General features: G+C 40.5%; 1 protein-coding gene across 1 annotated transcript in view; it reads right to left on the reverse strand.

The window, feature by feature from the left end:
- Positions 1–9,372: 9,372 nt before the first annotated feature.
- The window catches only part of PIK3CB (phosphatidylinositol-4,5-bisphosphate 3-kinase, catalytic subunit beta), a 45,634-nt gene continuing 45,049 nt past the window's right edge, over positions 9,373–9,957 (reverse strand). The window contains exon 22 of the mRNA XM_010291676.1: positions 9,373–9,957. This exon is cut by the window's right edge and continues 933 nt beyond it. The gene's annotated coding sequence lies outside the window, so the exon portion shown is untranslated.

Below are 9,957 nucleotides of genomic sequence, written 5' to 3' on the forward strand. Positions count from 1 at the left end.
CTGGAAACTCAATGTAGCTAGACATCTTCATGTTCAAAAGAAGATAAATTAAATACTATACAGTATATATGTCCAAAGTACAATTTTTTTTAAATTATTGACTAAAAGGCTTTATGAAAGACTCGTTCTGTGCATCTTCAATTCTTTATCGCCCATTTCCACATACTTACACCTGTACTTTCAATGTTACATTTTCTTCTCTTGATCTTTTAGACAAGTGGAATTAGTACTGAAAGATCCGGCAGTGAGAAGCCTTTGAAGCTCACTTCTCAGAGGTAAGGTAGATTCCTGCCTCCCCGGTTGCTGATTTTATTAGCCACATATTGGTCTGTTCTGCAAAGCTTCACCTCGGCACCACTGTATGCCTAAAATGGGTCTTGAACTTGCAGGTCATTTTGTCACAAATTAAAAACTGAAGAGAAGTCTGTAATTGTGAGGAGTTTCATTTTCTTTCATTCACAACTTCTAAACCTTCCTTAATAGCATAGTAATTCTTTAATGACAGTTTCCTTTTACAGGTCAATGAAACATTTGTAATTTCTTTCATAAATAGTCTTTTTTGCCATTTCTGTGGGAGAAACAGGTCCAACGTACCTAGGTTCTGTTAAAAAGCTGGTTGTCTTATTAACACGCCTGAGTAGCAAGGTGTGTCACTGTGTTCCTTCAAGGTACTTACAGCTTCTTGTTAATGGGTGTCAACATATAATTTTGGTAAATAATTATAACACAATGAAAAACTATTTCAGGGTGTGATCCTTCAAAACATTTGCACAGTAGGTCCCTATTGCCTGTGTATATCCTACTGTAAAAACTGCTTAAGGAGAACTGTTCTTAAAAAGCAGGGCGGGGGGGGCACACAGCAGAGGGGCTGAGGGAATCACACAGTGGGGAAGAGATCAAGAATAAAATCAGAAAAGTGTGTAGTTCAAAATGGTTGTCAGTTCTGTTTTTATGCCTGCAAACTTTGTGTGACTTGTTTTAGATGATTTGTGGAAAGTATTTTGAACAAGTAGGAACAGAAAAGTGCTCCCAATCATAAGGAGGGGGTGAACACGACCCTCCAAGTCAAGCAACCAAAAGTTAATGCAATTACTAAGTATCAAATGTAGAGCAGAGAGACTAATTCAATTGGAGAGGCCAAAGGGATAATTCTTGGAGACAAAGCAATGCAACGCGGAAATGCAGACTAATCAACTGCTTTATCAAAAGAAAAAGGAAACAATTTCCAAGCCCTAACTAAAATCCCCAGTTGGTTCATCTCTTCAGGGTTCTGGTTTTTGCTCTGCAGCGTTTGTTCCAGCTCACATTTGTTTCAGTGCTTCTGTTCTCTGCGCAAAACTGTTTCATTGGCTCCTGGTTCTTTGCTTTTATCAAATGAGCCACCTCCTCTCTTGGTTTTCAGCAACTAGCCTAATCATGAAAGAGAGCACATAGAGGGAAATATTTATTATATTTAATATCAAAGCCTACTTTCCATAATTATGTGGAATAGTGGTTGAGTAGGAATATCCAGAGTCGCCTTGCGTCTGCAGGATTTTTCAAAGCAGGTATCTGCCCCATCTGATAGAAAGCAGTTTCTTTTCATCTCGACTAAACCTTCTGCATAACCAGGGCATTTACTGGTTTGTAAAGTAACAGATCCAGACTTCACCAGGTACAACACAGTAAGGGAGAGACTTTCGAAAAGCTACTCAAAGACTTCTGCTTTTATCTAAGCAGGTGCTCTTGTTATGACAGATAAAATGAGCTGGCACAAAGGAAAGAAGGAACTCACAGAAGAAACCACAGGAGACGGGAAGCATAGCCGAAAAAAGCGAGAGCGACTATTTAAGAAGAGATTTTCTGGATTAAGCCTCTTCTCTGGGTCTCCCAAGAATAAACTGTAAGTACATCCAAGATTATATTCTGTATACATTTTTAACCACGAAATTTTATAAGTATTTCTGGAGCACCTTCAAAAAGCCACAGACACCTTTGTCACCTCTGCTGTATTAACTGTTTCACCAACAAGGAAACAGTTATGGGCTAATTAAACAACTTGACCCAAAACCTAGCAAGTCACTGGCAGGAGGAGGTATGAAATTAAGGTCTCCAAACCTTGTGTGTCTGTATGTTTATCTTATTACCATTTCCCTATGCTTCCTCTCACCCAGCAAGGGAGATTAGGAGGGGCAGCATCTCTGTTCCTCTGCACACACACAAGCACTACCAGTTGGGACAATCCAGGGCACTGCTTTTAGGAGTAACGTTACTGCAGTTTGTGTTGCACCAAAATCCCTAGCTCCAGGGTGTTACAGACAGTAGCAACATACGGGCAGCAGCCAAAGTCACCGTTCAACAAAGCTAGTGCTACTAGGTTTTTTGAATCCAAGCATAATTCTTGCTTATGTTCCTGTAATAGTGCCTTTATGCTTACTACTTTTCAGACAGAAAGAGAAAAAAAAAAAAAAAGACAAGCAATACAAAACCATTACTTTTTAAACCAAAGTAAGCAGAGAGTCAAAAATGAGTTTGAGCTTACTGCTTTGTGCATGTATTAGCTTTGAGTTATCATAATCACTCTTAATGGGATCTGAAATTCTCTTCTTGGGTCTTTGTACTTGATATTATTTTTCCTTAACATGAGGTAAACTTAGTGTATGCATCATGCTAAGATCAGGAGTAGTTTCTAAAAGGTGTCTTTTCTTGTCCATTACAAGAGCTGTTTTCTATACAGATCTCCTAAAAAGAGTCTGTCTTCGATAATTATCATGAAATTACTGTCTTAGCAGGAAGTGCATGCAAGTCTCAGCAATTACTCAGCTAACTACATTAAGGCTTGATAGCCACAGCAGCTGGTTACAAGCTTGACGTAAGATTACAATACACTAGCCAGAAATGATCCTGAGCACCAGATTCTTCTCTCAGACTGATCCAGTTGCAGAACAACTAATACCAAGGGCTTTGCTTTGGGATTTATCTTGCTGCACTGCTGAGGAACTGGACTGGAAATGCAGTCAAATATCCAAGTGGTTAGTGAATTACAGCTGTGAGTTTTCTCTGTTGTCCATAATTTCACTGCGGCATGCATTCAGGAAGCAGACAAGTGTAACTGAAGCAGTAAAATCATGCTTTCCAGGCCTTGATCCTTATTTGTAAGTGATGAATACGAATTTTCCCGTTTGATCTAAAAAAACCACCAAAAAACCCAAAACAGTAACATACCATCTTCTTCCCATGGTACTCTCACATTAATGGAAAGTGTCAGTCTTCAGACGTTACTGGATATATTTCTACAGACACGTTGCATGGCAGTGGTTTTTGAAAATATTCAAGTTATCAGGGCCTGCAGAACTTTCACAGCAGTGTAGCCAAATCAGATCATCCCTACAGTTCAGCACTGATTTGTGAGCTCTTCTAAGGGATTATGTAGGTTAGCATCTTGATTTTGAAGTACTATTTTATATAACATATAATGGCATATAATTTGATCAAGAGTGCTTTTCTTTTAACCTTTCCATTTCTATTCAAGGATAGTGCAATACAGGGTTTATCTAGTAGCCAGCATTAACTATTAGTGCGGGCAAGTAGAAAAAGAACCTTTATGATAGTATAGGTGAGGTCTACTAGGTCAGAAGCCTGCAATTCAGAAACACAGAGCTGTATGAAATTCGTCTTCATGCAGACACGAGGCTCATTCCACAATCGCCCACAGAAAAGCTGCATATTAAAGAACTGAGTAGAAAGCTCCTACCTAGCTAGCTTATGATTTTTTTTTTTACATTTTTGTTTAAATGGTGACAATCCTTTTAATAATTCTATGTTCTCAAACTAATGGTGTGTCATTGCTATCACAGCACCAGAGCCAGACTCTCTTTTGCCTGTCCAGTCCCGTTCTCTGCAGGTGACCACACATTGCACCTGCTCCTAGTGTGTCACGGGTAAAGCCTCAGGAAGGGTTCATTAATCACACACCAATTGCTTCTGCTGATCTCACCCATCTAGGAAGTGTATAGGTTAAACTTGTCACCTATCTTTCTTGACTGCTCTAGTCCTCAGGGAAGAAGTCAGCTTTCTGAAGACAAGAGGAGATGTTTACACAGGAAAGGTTCCAAAAAGCTGAAGCCACCGAGGGAGGAAATATGTTCTTTAAGGCAACCACACTCTGGGAAAATGTGTCCGAAATGCGAAATCCTCATCTGCCGCAAATGTGAAACTCTGCATTCAGAAAGCAGCTTCATTGCGCACAGCCTGCTGGATCACTACGACAGAGGAGGAGATGCCAGCTCTAGTATGTTGATTGCAGAAAGTCAAGTACGTAGAGGTGATTAAAAATTTAGTGTGGGTGCCTGGTCAGTACCCGACTACATCCAAAATGCTAAAGCTTGGATCCATTCAGGCTGACTGGGTCTTCGGTCTGCATAGTCTGTATGCAGCATCAACGATTACAACCATACTGTAGTTCATACTTACTGTATGTAGCAGATGCACATTCACCAATTTAACTAGCATAAACTCTGCAAACAAAGATTTGTAAGTAGGAGCTAAAAGTTTCTCAGCTATTAAGAACAGGGAATCGGTTCACAAACATTTTCAAAGAGTCGTCTTTTTTCTTTCAAGGAAACAAGATTATCCCATTGAGCTGCAGAAGAGAAAGTGAATATTAAATGCAGAACCACTGGGTGCACGACAGTTATTTGTAATGCCTAGGTATGTTTCAGTGTTCTTTGTGGTCTGGAATATCAAATATTTTATTTATTTTTAAATTAACTAGCATGGGTATGCGATTTGATGGGGAAGAAGGGCTTCTAAAGGCTATCCTGGCCACAAAAATTGCAGCTCACATTCAAATTCCCTTCTAGAATTTCTGAACTTTTTATGGACTTTCAACTCCTAACTTACAATTCAGCACCCCTCTTTAAAAGAAGCAGTAACGATTGTAACTCACGAAGTATTTAAGCCTTCTTCGGGTTTAAGATCTGTGTAATGCAGCACCAAATAAAACAGTATTCGAAGTTTAAACATACCAGTAGAACCCACACCTCAAGACGTCTGTCTCCATTCTCTTCACAGGGCATGGAAGGACTTGCCCAGCGATGAGCAGGAGAGCAGCACAGTGACTAGCCAACATGCAGTTGGGTAGGCAGCGGGTGGCGTTAAGGTCCAAGCATGCGCAAGATTATTTACGGAATTCATAGATAGAGCTTAAGGGTGGAAGTCTCTGGAGCAAACTACACCAAGCCTAGCAGCAAGCACCTTCTCCTCCCACCCCAACCAGCACAACTCTATACGCAGGATGAATTCCTTGCTGTTTGGTAGGGAACAGGCTAAACCAACGTAGTCTCACATAGCTGTCAATATTGAGGGTTCTTTTATTTAGCCAAGCAGACAGAACACAGGCTGGGAAGTCTGGACCTCTGTTTCATCGCTTCTCTTCCTAAGTTCCCAAGACACTGGTCTATAGGGAAAAGGACTCTGTCCTTCCTGCTCCCCTTTTAGAGCTGCTCCATTTTTGTTCCAGTGAATGTTTAGTAAGGGGACTGGAATCTAGCAGGGTTTTTTTTCCTATCCCTAGGGAGTACTTTAACTGAGCTATGTCATCCACTCTTGTGTTGGTTTCCCCACCCCCCCTATGGAAAACAGTTTCAACAGGAGGAATTCAGAGCTGTGTATACAACCTTCCCACACTCCAGAGTATGCCGAGCATTACTGCTCAGCTCCCTTTGCGGTATGTCAAGCGAACACTCGGTGCTCCTTACGCAAAGGAAAGAAACAGACAATTGCAGAAACTAGAATAAGCTGCTTTGCCTGTGTCGTGCAGGTGGTCAGATCACAAACACAGCTCCAGAGAATACTCACAGGGCAAAGCCCAACAGGTAAGATATGTAGGAGGAAACCTCAGGCAGGATTCACAATTAGGAATGAACCACCATCAGGTTCCTCACTTCTGCCCAGACTTCAGTGGTTCTGGGCACTTCCAGAGAATGCCCAGACTTCCTGCCCAAACACAGACTTCTAAAGCTAAAAATCAGACCTTACAATTAGACCAAACATCCTTGCACTACAAGGGTTGCAATCCCTCAGAAACCATGTTTCCATGGTGCTTGATTGTTGCTGCAGCTCATTTGCGTCATACAAGCCAAACGATGCCTGGCAAATCAGAATTAACTTTTTACATTTCTCTATGACTGCTATTCTTAAACAGTGATCCTTCACAGGTTTCCCAAGAATAAGCCATGCCATTACTTAAGAAATGCATATTCATCCCCATCCCTCTTCATCAAGCAATCCCAGGGGAAACTTCTCCAGGTGACCATGCGGCAGGAGGCTGTGTGTGCTGCTCCCACAGATGGCAGAGGAAGCTTTCACATCTACACCATCTAACCAGCTTTGCCAGGGAAGGCAAAGCTCATTTTCTGAGCCAAGATGCCAACGTGTGAAAGATCAGCAGTTTCTATGTCCATTTAATCACTTGAGACTTTATGATCTTACTGTAACAGGTTTGCAAAGATATTTCAGTTACAGAAATAATGTCACTAATAACCTTATTCCCAGAATACATCCACCAACAGCTGGTGGCAGGCAGCTGTGCCTCAAGCAAAACAGTTTTGCACTGGAAACAGCAGTCAGTGTGGTACTGTGGCCAGGCCGTAAAACCACTGCCTGGAGCTTAGGCTGACTTTTGTCTCATGACTCAAGCCAGAACGAGGCACATTTGCCTATAAAACACCCACAGCCATACATAAACTGTGAGGTCCAACAGCAATGCAGCATTGCCGTCTCATGTGGCAGCGCCTACTGAAACTTGCTTTCCGTCAAGGCAGCTCTACTCCCTCATCTCTTGGCACTACTATGCCAGACACATTATTTTTAGAATTATTTTCAGAAAACTTGACAAAAACTGGAATGTGTTCTGTGAGCACAGGATTTCAGTTTTAGATATTAAAGCCAGCTCAGACACATAATTATATTAATACAATATATTGTGAAAGAATAACAATATAAATACTGATTACATACTTAAAAGATTTAGGCTTGAAATCATTCCTAAAGAATAAAGCTATGCTTATAGCCTGACACACTATTTATTAAGAGCTTGTACTATTTAACTATCTGTTTTCAATAGTGCTAGGAAATTAAAGAACAATATTGGACTTTATTATATTAAATATATGGACATGCTCTGTCAAAGGCATTCGCTAGACCATGAATGACTTAAAAATCAACACACTGCTGTCAGTAAAACTGACAGAAACATAAAAGGGAAAGGAAGCAACTCTACTGGTGAGGGGCAAATCCATGGAAGCCCTTTCCCTGTCAATCAAATACAAGACGAGCAGGAGTATAAAAGCAGCAGTTGTCACCATCTGTCAAAAATCAAATATAAGGTAAGGAAAGCAAAAAGTAATTGCACAATTGAAAGAAAAACAGAACGAACATGCAATATACACACACCACACATACCCAATTTCAGCTGTTGCTTTTAAAACGGCCTAGGTATCTTCCCCCCGCATCAGATAGAACAAAGGCCTTGAGAGGCAGAGTTGGTTTAAGAAAACTCGTTTTTCCAGTGGAAATGCGCAGACCAGCTTAGACATAGACTTGGAGAAAAAGTAATTAACATAACATGAGACCATCTGAACTGAAGGGGTTTTATACCAAAATCCACACTTTTTCTTTTCTGGTTTCTTTTCTGCAACTGCATAAAGCTACACCCTTTCCAAAGGTTCCACACTTAAAAAGGTTATGTTTCTGCTCACTGTCATGAGCAAAATCTTTAAACTTTCGTATCATAACCTGACCATTTGATGACTTCTGAATTCTGAAAACCATCTAAAATAATGACTCAGAAGAAGAAAAAATATGATCCCACCCAGCTGAAATGAACCTGCCATTTTAACACTCTAGCTGGATTTGGGGGGTAAGTACAGAAATAACAGACTGATGTGACACAATTCCAGTGTTCTCCTCTTGGATGACAAAATATGGAGGACAGGCTGTCTCTCCTCTGACTTTCCACAGAGTAGTTTCTTTAACTAATTAATTACTTATTTTCTCAATTAAAATCTGTGTGCCACAGGCTGTAGCGTGGATGATGGAAACGCAGGGAAAGTGGTCCTCTGTTCATAAATACAATTTGGCCAGCGAATACTCCACTCAAAACTTAACATGAAAGCATCACAAAATTAGTCCTGGTGACCGGATAAACACTGCTTCACAGGAGGTTCACCCCCGAGCGGTCAGCTGGGAAAAGCATGCTCGTGCAACATGCCATCCTCTCCGCTAGATGAAGACCAAGCGAGTTCAATTTACACGAGGAAAATGGGTAATTTTCTTTTGCTGCCAAACATGAAAATACACCATTTAACAAGCCGCTAACTTTCTTTCCCCATTCTTCTAATAAATTGCCAAAAGTATATGTAGTAAAGGTAAAGACAACCAAATACAGCATATCCCAGTCAAGGACTATTAACCAATACAAGTACTGAGCAGAAGTAGCATTTTCTGACCATACTAGTTATCTCAAAGATGATGGTGAGGAAGTCACACTGCCTATCTCAAGTACTTTTATAACCTGCATTAAAGTTACAGCCAAAAAAAATCTCCCAAGACAACTTCATTCTGTGCACTACCACGGTGGAAACTGAGGGAAGGTGTTTCTGCACCTGGGGGTCAATGCCACTGCCTCCATTTCTGCCGATGGGAACCTAAGGCACAGGCTTGAACACTTCGCTCAAAGCCTCACAAGAAGTCTGGGATGAAACAGGGAACCGCCCTGTCTTTTTAGCTAGGGACGTAAGGATGTCATCACGCTCCCTCCTGTCACACACCTTGCACCAGCCCCAAGCAGCTGGGGTGAACTTGCCAAGTTTATCTCGAGTTCTGGGAAAGGTTATGTCTCCCTCAACAGGATGATACCAGACGCATTTGAGTACTCTGCCTCACGGGAAAATACAACATGCCCAGAAATGGTTACGTATGCAAATTTATATGTTGAGAATTAGCAGAGGATGAAATTAGTTTTTTCAGAGTTGTCACCTGCAAAGTAGTTTCTTTTACTCTTCCTCCCATCTGCTTTAAAAAAAAAAAGGGGGGGGGACAAGGCACACTATTATAGACATATATATATATTTTTAAAAACCCTATATATCTCTCTCTATATATATCTATCTATATAGAGATATATAAAACCCCACAACCCAAACACACACCACAAATCACTTGTTACTTTTACAATATTCAGAAGCAGCAGTCTTTTCACGTGGACTACCTCGAAGGGCAAGGACAAGAGCATCAAGACACTACATAAAATGCTATCCTCGCTCCAGACAGGTTCTTCACCTTTGAAAGAAACAACAAAACCCCAAAACAACAACAACGAAAAAAAGACTCTCAACAAAGTAAAACCACCTTTAATTAAATTCCTACATAAACCAACATTTCTATGCAAAACAACTGTTTAGTCAAAAAGTAAATATATACGTCTAATTCTCTTTCAAATGTCAAGAAGGATTGAGAGCTACCAGTGTTCCTTGGAGAACAAGCAGTAGTTAAAGTCTATCTGGCTGATGTTCAGACACAGTATGTTACATCTTTTAACCAGCAGTTCCCTATTGCACGTAACAGATTTGCTCTCCATTCAAGCACCTAAAAACCTGGTACCTCACTAAATAAATTAAAACAAATCCAGTTTCTTCAGCAACCATCTTCAACATATATATCTTGGTAAAGCAACATTACTGCAAGCTTTTTATAAATACAGAAAGAAAAGATTAATGACTTCAGTGGTGTTTTATGGAACGACCTTTTCCCATAAACACTTGCTTTTCCAAACATTTAGGGGTTTTTGGTATGTATGCTCTAAAAAGCACTATGTGTAGTATATTTAACGAAAATTTTCCATACATAAGTCAGTACATGGGCACGGCACAATCTGAGATAGGAATTTCCATGTAAGGCTATGAGGAGCTTCCTGCT

The sequence above is a fragment of the Phaethon lepturus genome, unplaced genomic scaffold (assembly GCF_000687285.1).
Source record: "Phaethon lepturus isolate BGI_N335 unplaced genomic scaffold, ASM68728v1 scaffold8017, whole genome shotgun sequence".
Lineage (NCBI taxonomy): Eukaryota > Metazoa > Chordata > Aves > Phaethontiformes > Phaethontidae > Phaethon > Phaethon lepturus.